The sequence below is a fragment of the Mytilus galloprovincialis genome, chromosome 1 (genome assembly GCF_965363235.1).
Source record: "Mytilus galloprovincialis chromosome 1, xbMytGall1.hap1.1, whole genome shotgun sequence".
In the NCBI taxonomy this organism is placed as follows: domain Eukaryota; kingdom Metazoa; phylum Mollusca; class Bivalvia; order Mytilida; family Mytilidae; genus Mytilus; species Mytilus galloprovincialis.
The window spans coordinates 49,987,513-50,000,852 of record NC_134838.1 but is presented as its reverse complement, the minus strand read 5'-3'; positions in this window follow the sequence as shown (position 1 = coordinate 50,000,852).

The following is a 13,340-nucleotide window of genomic DNA, read 5'->3' as shown; positions in this document are numbered from 1 at the left end:
ATAATTGATAAATATATTTAATGTATTGACCAACAATATGAAAATGTCACTGCAATGGGAAAAAAATGATGCGTTTCTTCACACCAACGGAAAACGTCAACAAATAGCTTAATCAAACAAATATCTCCTTGATATTTTTTTTTTTTTGGCGGATCATAAAATAAATTTCCATTTTTTTCTTTTATTTGTGTCATCGAAAACAAGTAAAATCAGAAATTGCATGAATTTTGTTGGTTATTCAGAAATTATTGCGATGATTTTATCAATGCAAAAAAAGAAAAAAAAACAAAAAACAACGGGGCACTAGCGAAAGGGGTTACCACAAATGCGTCTAACAGCATGTACTATGAGTATACATACAAACAAGTAAATTTAAAGATATTCTTATATGGGTCAATTATAAAAAAAGTGCAAATTTCGACGAGGTAATATTTTGAAAAATGATGTCATTGTTTGAAACTTTTAAATGTGTCCCACTATTCTATAGTATGGTAGCAACGATATTCAGAAATATGCAATGGGAAAAATGAAGAGTTTCTTCAATTTAACAATTTTAGGTCATCCTTTGAAAGAATCGTGTCAATGGTGTTACCAATTTAAAGCATACATTTAGGTACTAAATATTATTGTTTAACACCAAACAACTGTTCCAATCTGTTGTTTAGGTTTAAATTACGACTTATTGACATTATTCATATAGCTGTACATTCTATTTAAACATAAATTTCAGAATACATTGTAGTAAAAAAGTTGGCTGTTCTAATTATGGCCGTTGTAAATACTAAAAAATACACTTAAACTGAATATATGTGAATTGTATAAGATTAAATGATAATAATATACATAATCCTTCGTACACGACCTAAAAACACTTTCATTTTTTGAATAAAGATAAAAAAATGTCGCATTTTTATATAGTAACACCACTGACCCTTCAGTAACTCTAATGACACAAAAGTATCACCAATGACATGACATTTCAAATTTTACCTTTATGAACACAAAGCCAAGATCACCGAGCAAAAGAAAAAGATGAAAAAATAATTCTGAGGCTAAAACATCTTAAATTTTATAACATAACATCCATTACTAAAAATGTCAATAGTGTTACTAAATAGTGTCATTGGTGTTACCAGTATACATCAGTTTGTGAAAACTGTGTATATGTAATACATGATATTGTTAAAACATAATATTTGTTAAATAAGTATTGTTTTCATAAATAATATGATGTTTAGCTTGTTAAACATGAAAGAAACACAAAATAATGCTGATTGTCATGATATATTCAGTGGTGTTACTAATAGTTATCTAAGGTACCAGGATTAAAATTTAGTACGCCAGACGCGCGTTTCGTCTACATAAGACTCATCAGTGACGCTCATATCAAAATATGTATAAAGTCAAACAAGTAAAAAGTTGAAGAGCATTGAGGATTCAAAATTCCAAAAAGTTGTGCCAGATATGGCTAAGGTAATCTATGCCTGGGATAAGAAAATCCTTAGTTTTTCAAAAATTCAAAGTTTTGTAAACAAGAAATTTATAAAAGTGACCACATTATTGATATTCATGTCAACACCGAAGTGTTGACTACTGGGCTGGTGATACCCTCGGGGACGAAACGTCCACCAGCAGTGGCATCGACCCAGTGGTGTAAATAGTTATCTAAGGTACCAGGATTAAAATTTAGTACGCCAGACGCGCGTTTCGTCTACATAAGACTCATCAGTGACGCTCATATCAAAATATGCATAAAGTCAAACAAGTAAAAAGTTGAAGAGCATTGAGGATCCAAAATTCCAAAAAGTTGTGCCAGATATGGCTAAGGTAATCTATGCCTGGGATAAGAAAATCCTTAGTTTTTCAAAAATTCAAAGTTTTGTAAACAAGAAATTTATAAAAGTGACCACATTATTGATATTCGTGTCAATGGTGTTATATTATCGAAATGGTCTCACCATTGACAGTAACAACAATGATTTAAAGAGTATTATAAGTTTCAGTTACGAAATAAGTGATACATTCCCCTATTCTATATGTTTTTACTGGTGCATGTTTCTATAATCAATATGTTTCATTATTCAAAGTTAAGGAAATGTTTTCAAAAAATGATTTTTATAAAGGGTACACCATGGACACTATTTCCAATTACGATATAAACTTTACTTACTTTTACGATTTTTTCACTATTTATCATAATTGTTTGTTTTCTTTTGCATAACATGCTTACAGGTAACATTGCTAAGGGAGAAACTGTTGTAAATGCCCAAATCTTGCGAAAGATAACTCTTATCCTACTAATTTGTCCTTTGGTAACACCATTGACTTAAAAAATAGTACATTTCCTTTTGGTGAAATGTTGTATTATAAAACCAACATTCACCTCCCAAAATCATTAAAAAATGTTTGTATGTATCAAAATGCAATAAAAAGTGATAAATCATAATAACAAATGATATGAATAATAGTCCTATTTCTAGTCTGAAAGGATTTATAGTAAAAAATAACAGTTAATTCCGGCTATCTTCAAGGGTGTAAGAAAACATTAAGGATGTTTTTATAACATCTCATACTGTAAACAGTTTATTGTCTATCACAAAACATTCATATCTAACATATGCAAGTGTTATTTTGATATATTTTCATGTCTGTGACATAAAAAGACCCAATAACACAGTTTTGCATGATTTTTTTATAATGACCCATATGTCATTATCAGAATTAAAAATTGGTCCATTATAAAATAAGACAGCTTACATAAAAGTAATAAAACATTAAGTAACAATATAGAATAGAAATTAAACTACAAAAATTACATAAATCATATTGCACAGACAAATCAAATTTAAAATAAGATTTTATCTATGCACAAAATTGTCACGGAATTAGGTTCGTAATATAATAAAAACGATTTCAGTTCTAATGTTTCTTTACAAAATTTTTCCATTGCATCACATTAATTTCTCAAGGTCTACGTTTCATACATAAACAATTTTACGCAATATCATAAAATCTATAAATAGCAATAGTACTATATACATGACCGATGTAGACAATTTTGTTACAATACATTTCTGTACTTTCAATTGTACCTGTTTACGTGCTTTTGGTAAAATTTGACGTAAAAAAATTAAGGAGTTTGTATTTGAAAGGCACATTAAAACTTTACTTCAGATAGAATTTTGGTCTTTATTGCACTCAAACTTTTTCAAAATCTTTAAAACTTATTTTTTTTAAATTGACCGTGTATTGAAATATATTTGAGAGAAGTTGACCCTATCATATCCAACTAAGTAAGACATTACGTGACTTTGGTGACGTACAGCGAGCCGCCATTTTGAATTATTTTGTCCCATTTAATTACATAGGTGCTTCAATAAAGTTCAATTTTCTCATCAACTAGACCTGTTTTTTAACTTTTGCAAATCAATCCTTGGTATTCGAACATAATTATATCTAAAAATGTTGGTTCTGACAGTTTAATTTTTGAATACATTACGTCCCTGGAGATTCGTAAAAGTCTCATATTTCTCGTTATTTTCCCGTTGACTCAATGTTGAAATCTAGCGATCCCATGTCTACTTGTACTTCAAATTCACAAAGTCCGTAAATAAAAGTAATACTTTGCAAATCGATTCAGAATATTAAAACATATATCTGGCGAAATATTCTACTTGAAATAGTTTAATTTTAGAGCAAATTCCGTCCCACATCGATTTAAAAAAGTTTTTTTTTCGTGCAGAATCTGTGCTGTTTCTGTTATTTTCTTTGATGATATTTCGATATGATTGATTTCAAAATTTCTTGATGGAAAAGGAACTATTTCAAGTGTAAAGTGATAAAAATAACACGGGAACATTTATTTTGACAGATATCCAGAAAATTGTTAACTCTATAATTTATAATAAAATAATTTTTCGCTTCTTTTTTAAAGGTATTTCCCCTGTTTTCTGTATAATTTATCTTTCTTTAGAAATATATATATGTATATATATTTTAGAAAGAAAAAAATGTTTTCGTCCCAAGAGAAAAAAAAAACGATGCCCAACAATTATTATAGATAAATATTCTTTACCTTTAAATTCTTATGTCCCTTGACGAACAGGTGAACTCTGACTTGGGTTATAATGTTACATAACAATATAGGGAATTGTGTCAAACCAAAAGCCACCGATGTCTTCCCCATATTCCCACTTTTTAAAAATACTATTCCTTCTATTCCTACTTGCAAATAACAATAGATGTTTGATAAATAATTTGTTTTTATAGCAATCAAGATAAATTAGAATTTCACCTAAGATTTACCTGTATTTTTTTCAAAGCATAACATATTTGATATACAGTACTGTTTAGGTATAATACCTTGTTTATTTGTAATATGTTTCTTTTTTCACAAAAGAAATACTTGAAAATAAAGAAAAATTATGATAAATACATGTAGATTGGAGTTAGATTTATTTTTAAATTTTTGAATTTTTAATTAAGAATATAGAAAAATTATGAAAAATAAATTAGAGTTAGATTTATTTTTAAACTTTTGAATTTGTAACCTTGAATAATTAATAACAAACGCAAGAAGAACCTTCCAGTTTTACCAAGATCAAATTAACATAGATGGTATTTGGACAGGTACAACCTGCTAAAAGACTACAACACAGTAGGGCGTATGCTAAACTTCAGTACACAAAAGAATCTAACACACTTATCAGCTGCAGATATCATAGATGGTGATGCATTTTACACCTGTCCAAGTCTATTTTTCCAACTGTACCCTTTTCACGCAATGGTTAACGCAGCAATAACAGCAATTGCAATGTACCCACTCGTACACAGTTTACTTCCAGCCAAGAGTGAACTAGTATATACAAGGTTCCTGACTACAACTTCAGCCTAACACTATCTTCCTGGATTATGAAGTCGCCATCCGAAATGCAGCATAATCTGTATTTCCATGCATCAACGCAAAAGGCTGTTTCTTCCACTACATGCAATGCATTTGGAGAAAAGCACAAAAACAGGTCTTCAGGTTCCATACAAGAATGACGTCAATATCCACCAACTAGTACGCCGTGCTGCTGTACTTCAACTTTTACCCTTTGCTGAGGTTGAAGATGTGTGGTTTAATGCCCTTACAAACATAGGACCAGCGCGATACCAACATCAACTACATAGCCTTAACAGACTTTGTAACAACATACTGGGTTGAACAGAACAGTTATCTTTGGAACCACTACTTAACACAAGGGCCAAGGACAACAAATCATCAAGAGGGATGGCACAGCAAGTTATAGAAATATGTCGCGCATCCGCATCCAAACATTTAAGAACTAATTAAACTTCTGAAACATGAGGAAGCCTTCAACGCCATGACTATGATCCAGTATGCAGCCGGTGGGAAGAGAGCAGTGATTGTCTAATGTTTGTGCTACAATGTGTGATTTGATTTAGTGCTGTTGTATAATTTGTGTTATATTATGCTTGCTTGAATCTAAAATTGAATTTGTGTTATAAAAGTAATAAAATAATTTATTTATATTTGTTTTAATTTCTTTCATATTTGTTTTGTTTAAAAAAAAACAACCCACAAAATTCATACAGTTCAAAAATGACTAATTATCTGTTCTAATAAAAAAACACTGGGCCAATTAACAGTTGATTTAAAAATGTTTGTACAGTATAATCCTTTGTTTGTACAAGTTTTCTTTCTATTCCCACATGAAATTTTACCTTATTTTACCAGATTTATAAAAAGTGGGAATAGAGGGAATGAACCAAGCCAGCAGGTGACCTTAACATCCGGTGTATACATGTATTTCCAGAGTTTAGATTTTGTGGTATACAAAAGTTTTCATCAATGTACAATAAATATCTTCTCTTCCCCGTGTACACAAAAGAAGAAATATATATCATAAAGAACTTTAACAAAATATTAATATCATATGAAAAATTCTTTGAAAAGTTGATTTTTGTAAAACATAATCAAATATTTATGTTTTACGATAATTGTTTTAAAGAAATATTCTGATTCAAATTTTTTGTCATTTATTTTTATTAATTATTTTAAATCCAGTCACTAAATAAATCGATATTGCCAGTTTAACTTGTGAAAAAAAAATGTTATTGGATACATTTTAACAGAGACATTTAATACAATTGCTCTGATTTCAACAACATTGTATACCCGCCAATATTTATCGACAGAGTTATGATCGGTACTGAATAGGACTGATATAGTTGGGTATGCTTTTACTTGTCTTCGTATGCACTGGGAAAGAAGAGGCAAGTTTTTCAAATTTACTGTTTTTCTTTTAAATATATACTAGAATACACCCGCGAATTCTTGTAAAAGATTTCATGACTGGAGAATTTCAGGAAAGGTATCAAAAGTCATATATGTACTTGGGGGCAAGACAATTTTGTTTAGCCCTCCCCCTTTTTTCCAAAGTCGTTAATTTTTTGTTATTTTTGTTTTTCTGTATACTATGAACATACATATACTATGAATAAAGTGTTTTGCTATTTACTATCAATTCCAGGTTTACCCACGGCGGCGGTCACAGATATATTATAAAGAAACTCTCTATATAATATATCAGTGACCTCCGTGGATAGTAAACTTGGAATTGATAGTAAAAAGCAAAAGCACTTTATTTATAGTATATGTATCATAGTATACAGAAAAATGCAAAGATAATTGTCCTGTCCCCAAGTACTTATGTAAACTATGTGTAATATTTTAAAACAGTCCTAAACGGAAGTCTCTTTATGACTTAAAAAGTCCGTCCGATGACGGAAACAATATCCGGACGCCTTTTTTCGTTTTCCTCCCAAAATACCCAAAACTGAATAATCATAAGCGAGGATGACAAATGCGACTAAGTATGGTACCTATAGGACACAGAGGCATGATGATTAATTTATTGTGGAAGGAAGAGAAGCGACACACAAAATGAGGTCTTCTCATTTAATAGTATAGATTTGTATTGTAAGTCAATAGATTTATTTCATTTTGTCTTAGTTAAAGATCGAATGACGGTTGAAGAGAAACATGGTACCGATTTCAATTCGCACATGTTTCTTGAATCACCTTACCCAGTTTGAGAAGCCAATAATTAGACACTAAGGTGGGAAATTAAACCAAAAAAAGAGGCAAAATCTTTTAAACTGGACTTTGCCTGAGGGAGTGACAGTCGAGGCCTATCTTATAGTATGATTTCATTATTTACTACTTGAAATCTTCATTAAAAATGGATCGTACGGATCATTTCTGCATCAAAGTACTTGGCTAATGGTATCTTCGTAGACTAACTGTCCATCATGAGTGGTACATGTATCTGTAATAGTTATCCCATGAGGACGCGATGGCCGGAAGCAAGAGGGTGATCTTACACTGACACACCAAGTCCGAATGGGATAACTATTTTACATCCCAGCTGTTCTAGGACTAGATTAGTAGAAAAAACATTTACGCTTCATAAAATTTAGTTTAGAACGCCACACAATCATTATAATATCCTTTATATATTACTCTATAGTATATACCCTTTATATATGATCCCCGCGGGACACAATGTTTAAATATGTTAAATTAACAGGGACTTTGTATCCAGTCATCCTGGTGTAGGGGTATGAAACGTGGGTCTATATGCTAAAGGTCTTGAGTTCTAATCCCAGCATAGGCACTGGATTTTTTCTACATAAATTTTAATAGTCAGTCTTCTCCGTATAAATAGTTCTAAGTTTTAATGTAGATTTGACATTCCCGCCAAAATGTTACGGAATAAAGGAAAGCCTGCAGAACAAAGAAACTCAAGCTAGGGTTGGCTGGTAGTAGTGATCCGGCTCAGATCACCCCTTGTAGAACAAAGGCGCTTGGATGTAAACCCAGTGGTAATATAAACGCGTTACACCGATGCAATGCATTCGAGACGTGTTTTTGGACAACCTTTACCTGGTAAGCTTGAGATCAAAATGTTTCGGAAGCCCAGTGACCGCGCTGAAGTACGTCCATCATTCATTTTTCATTATTCAAAATTCAATAATGAATAATGAAACAGTTCATAATTCACTATTCAACGTCAAGTGATGAATAATGAATAATGAAACAGATTATTATATTTCAGTTTTCAACTTCAAAAGTGAATAATAGAGGTCGGTCATTTAAAGACGTACCAACCGTATCATATACGTTGACGTATATACGCATCTGCAGATATACCAACAAAAAAAACCAGTACGTGATTCTGAGCTTTTATTTTATACTTAAATAATGCAGATGGGCAACTGATTAATCCGACTTTTAAAGATATTCCGTATAGTTGGAACAGTTTACATGCATAATAGGAGTGAATAGAGTAAAATCGTTTGATTATGTGCTAACTTGTGCGCTCGTAAAACCAAATTGTTGTTTGAAAAATAGAGTGATGCTCAGTATGTTTTTCCGACGTAGTCGGTATAGTTTCGGTTTGTGCCCTTTGAACTTAAGGACGCTTAACTATGGCAACAGAATACGCATGCTCGAAAATCCTTTCTGTAATTGGACAAAATGCTGTCATGGTGGGTGATTTGGTTGTGTTTGAAAAAACGTCTCGTTCATTATATCGTGATGGAAAGCAAGTGAAAAACTATAAATATTTGAACTAGATCTTACAAAGATTTATATTTTTATTAAAATAATTGTTTCTCCAATAGCTCTTTGCATCCATGACAACTGTTTATTCGGGACAATTATATAATTTTTAATGTAAACTTTGTTGTACGAACGTACATGACTTTTAGAACGCACCTACGCATGTGAGATTTCCGCGGGGTTTTGGTGAATGTAAACAGAAAAATACGAGGACCGAGAATACTGAACACAAACAGAGAAAACGTTATTTAAATGGTAAATCACTTATCTAAATACAATCGGAATATTCACAAAAGAATTTGTAACGTTCTTTTGTTGGTAATTCATTGATATTTAGATAGTTAGAGCATTGTTGTTCACAAGATGATGGTAGTGAACGGGCGTTGCCACAAGGACAAATTGTGTCAAACTATGCAGGTTTTCAGTGCACTGCAATCGCCTTCTTGTAGTTACATTCAGCTGGAGATTTTATTAAAGAGGTCCTGCATCATTAAGTCATTGTGCTTCTGAAGGTTATCGAAATGATAGTTTTAAACATACACTCAAATTTAAATACGTCGGATATCTTTTTTAAAGATAGTTCTTGTTTTTCAAATGTATTTATATTACATTTGAAGACAATTTATGTATCTATTACTCATGTATGATAACATCGCAAATGTACAATATTCATAGTTCCTTATATGTATATAAGTAGTACATTTGAATTTTTTATGTTTATTGTACACACAAGACCAGATAAGATATTGAAATATTTTTACGTGTTTTATCAGAGGATTTTGTACGATATTCATGTCACTGCCCCGCATTCGCTCCTTTTCAAGAGCACGCAGACAAAACGCCATCATCGCAAATTTTGAAAGTTTGTGTTTGACTGTTTTGAACAGGTTCCAACTGGATATTAAAATTTGAAGCACAACGTATAATAGTCGTAAGCTCGGGATCACATACTATTTTGTTGGTATATCTGCAGATGTGTGTGCTCTTTTGCCTTAAATTTATCTTTTAATGTTGTTTGAAAAATATTCCAATCAGTATTTTCGTTTTTTTTTTCAAATAAAAACCGGTTCTTTAAGATCGTTTTTTTTTTCGCGTGTTTGTGTTTAATTCTGTTTCGTACTACGTTCAAATCACTACGTAATTTATTTAAAATATTCTTTAACTGTAACACTATATCCCGTATTTCTGAATTTGTCATTTTGGTGTTATCTAACAACTTTAAAACATTCTTTGAAGTTTTAACTTGATTTATTCGTTTAGTTTCGCAGGATAACCTAGTGGGTTTCCCAAATGCCGACGTCACACATTGGCGTATGGACCGACGAGCACCAACGTACATAGAAAATTGACGAAAAAGTCCGTATAAGTTAGATGCACGCAAGAGGAACGCTAAACAATCGTTAGACGCGCGTGCATAAGTTTGAAGTACGTCGAAATGCAAAGGATACGCTTGGTGACCGCTATAACTCCAGGAAATTTTTATGCAGCATAACACTTTTCATCTAGCTGTAGCGTTTGTCAAGCGTGCATCTGTTCGCTACGTATACACGCACGTAATACATACGTTACAAGCGCGTTGGAAAACGCTACAGATAAGTTTGAGAAACGTTTAAGGCACGTTGTATACGCCTATCGTTCGACTTTTACTTGGACTATTTTACTTGGACGTATGCGCGGCGTGTTTGTAACAGACTCTTGATGTTCCTATAAACGCACTATGAATGCTATATTAATCCTCAGCTATCAAAAGAACGATTTCATTGTATACTAGCTTTCATATTTGAAAAACCGACAGGGGCCAAAATGCGTAACTTCACACCTATCTGTGGAGTGCTTCCCAAACACCCAATAATTACATAACCCGGACACGCCGAAAGCACGGATAATCGTCCAAAGTACGACAGGGACGCGTCTCAAATACGTTCAAGGGACTTTTTTCCTCCGTAGCGTGCACTTCATCTACATTAGACAAACGTCAGACATACGCCAACATACGTTACTTGAACGCACAATAAACGCTTATATATACGAGTCTCGTACGCCCTAAACACACTCAAAGCTCGTTATGCAAACGATACAGATGTGATTGACAAGTTGAATGCGTCCAAAATCCTAGCGTATTGGCAGCGTACATGGTTTTTGACCACGTCCGGCGTACGTCTGTGCTATACGCTGATGTGTGACGCCAGTATGACTATTTTTAACAGAAATTCCTTGGTTCGGTTCAATGTATGGACGACCTGAATACCAAAACATAAATATATAAAAATTAAAATACTCTACGTTGTCTTTTTTTATTTTCCACTGGAACTTTGCTGTTCTTGATCCCGTGTTTATGAATAAAACTTGTCGATTAGCCGCAATGACTATTAGACGGGCCATTTGGGGTTCATAATCTGTTGAGGAGCAATACTATTATGTTTCCCTTTTAAAATATCCCAGAATCCTCTAACCTTAATGTGTGAGTTCACACATTTATCAGGAAATTGTTTCAATTTCAGAGCGTTTACTATTCTTTTGAAAGCTTCTTGGACCGTAGCTTTTCGCACACGATACTTGCAGATAAAATCTTACCAGTCTCACTATTACAATCGTGGGTTTTGTCATGAACTCTTTTCAAGCGTTTACTTTGTCTTCTGTTTTAAATCAAAATGTCAGGTTTGTTGTCCCAAAACTTACGATAACCTTTCGATTTTTTTATTTTTCAGATCGAAAAATTCAGCAGCATCAAGTATGGACTTTTACAGTAACTCCAAACTGTATTGATATCTACAGACATTTTCATAGTGTGCTCTTTTGCCTTAAATTTATCTTTTAATGTTGTTTGAAAAATATTCCAATCAGTATTTTCGTTTTTTTTTCAAATAAAAACCGGTTCTTTAAGATCGTTTTTTTTTTTCCGCGTGTTTGTGTTTAATTCTGTTTCGTACTACGTTCAAATCACTACGTAGATCAAAAAAAAACATTTTCATCTATTAGAACACGTGTAACGTTGCAGCAAAGGGCTTCAAAAAGAAGAATGTTGTCGATTGCGGACATTTGGTTATTTAGAATAAGTGTATAAAAACCTGCACAAATGGGGAAGGCAATTGACAGTAAGTAAGTCATTCGCAACCATAAACTGACGAATATATAAAAAAGAAAATGTGGTATGATTTCAAATGAGACAACCTTTTCTCATTATAGGATGCTAATTCACACATGATATTAAAGTGTGTGACGTTACAATTTTCAATGCATTTTCCGTTAAAGTCACCCAGTAGTTAAATTTCACAACCAGAGTGGATTAACTTTGAGCAGTTTTCAAGTAGTTCATAAATTAGCATTCATATTTTTACATAAATAAGGCCGTTAGTTTCTCGTTTGAATTGTTTTAAATTGTCTTATCGGGGCCTTTTATAGCTGACTATGCGGTATGGGCTTTGTTCATTGTTGAAGGCCGTACGGTGACCTATAGTTGTTAATGTCTGTGTCATTTTGGTCTTTTGTGGATAGTTGTCTTATTGGCAATCATACCACATCTTCTTTTTTATAATATCGGTAGTTTGCCGCTGATTCCATCATTTGGAAAACATGCAATTCCAGTAGCTGTTTTGGTATTGTCTATTCTAGATAGAACCTACACACGTTCATGTTTATCGTTTTTACTATGAAGAAGGTTATCGTCAAGGACATGAAGCTCTGATTTTATACAAAGACCTATACCCCCTTTATCTTTACCTGATAACCTGCATTAACCGATCGATGTATAAGCATAATCAAGGTTTGCGTGTCTATCATTTGTTTTTAAAAAGGTTTCGACCATTCCAAATATGCTTACGTCATGATTCGAGAGATGATTGTTAAATTCGCGTATTTTGCTGGTGGTACAGCGGATGTTTGAAAAGTCTATTTTAACATTTTTTTCTACGTTTATGTTTACGCTTTTCTTTCTTACAGACACTTCATTCACAAGAGCGTTCGCCAATTACCGTGCTCACTTGGCCGAAAACCTAAAACAAATTGTAGGACTTAGCCTTTTGGCTTTTACCATTAAACTCGTGACAGGGGCCTCATGACGACATACAGCGGAAGTATGATTCCGCTAACTACAATACCAACATAAAGTACCGTTGTTGAACATATTAAAATCTTTGAGACCTTAGTGGTTTGCTGTCACCACGATGGGGATACACGCGGCTACGAGTTTCGCCAGCTTGCTTCTAGAAAAAGCGGAATTGTCATATCCTGATCTCGAGTGGTATTGTTCTCTAGATTTCTGATACACAGAGGGTCTCTCCATAGCCTCCTGTCTTTTTGGTTTCTCCTTACTGGTTATGTCCAAATTCTTGGTAAGCTTGGCTATTCCCTTCGTGTTCAACTCTGTTGTACAAAGACATGTCTATAGCAACACTTAGTAACCTAAAACTGAAATCATTGTCTACAAATTAAAACAGGTTGCGTAATAAGCAATTTGTTTTCCACATTCAGTGCCTTTCACAATGTTTCCCGTGAAATCATTTAAGTGTGGACATAAACTGGAAATGACTACATTTTCACACATAGACTTTGTATCTTGTGGTAGTGTCTGTGAAACCGTTAATTTTACCTCCGAGAACACATATAGGTTCTATATCTAAGATAAAACTACTCTTATTTATATCACGTATAAATAACTACCTATCAGCAAGTTACCAGCTGGTTTATTTGTTACTCTAGCATTGACGGATTT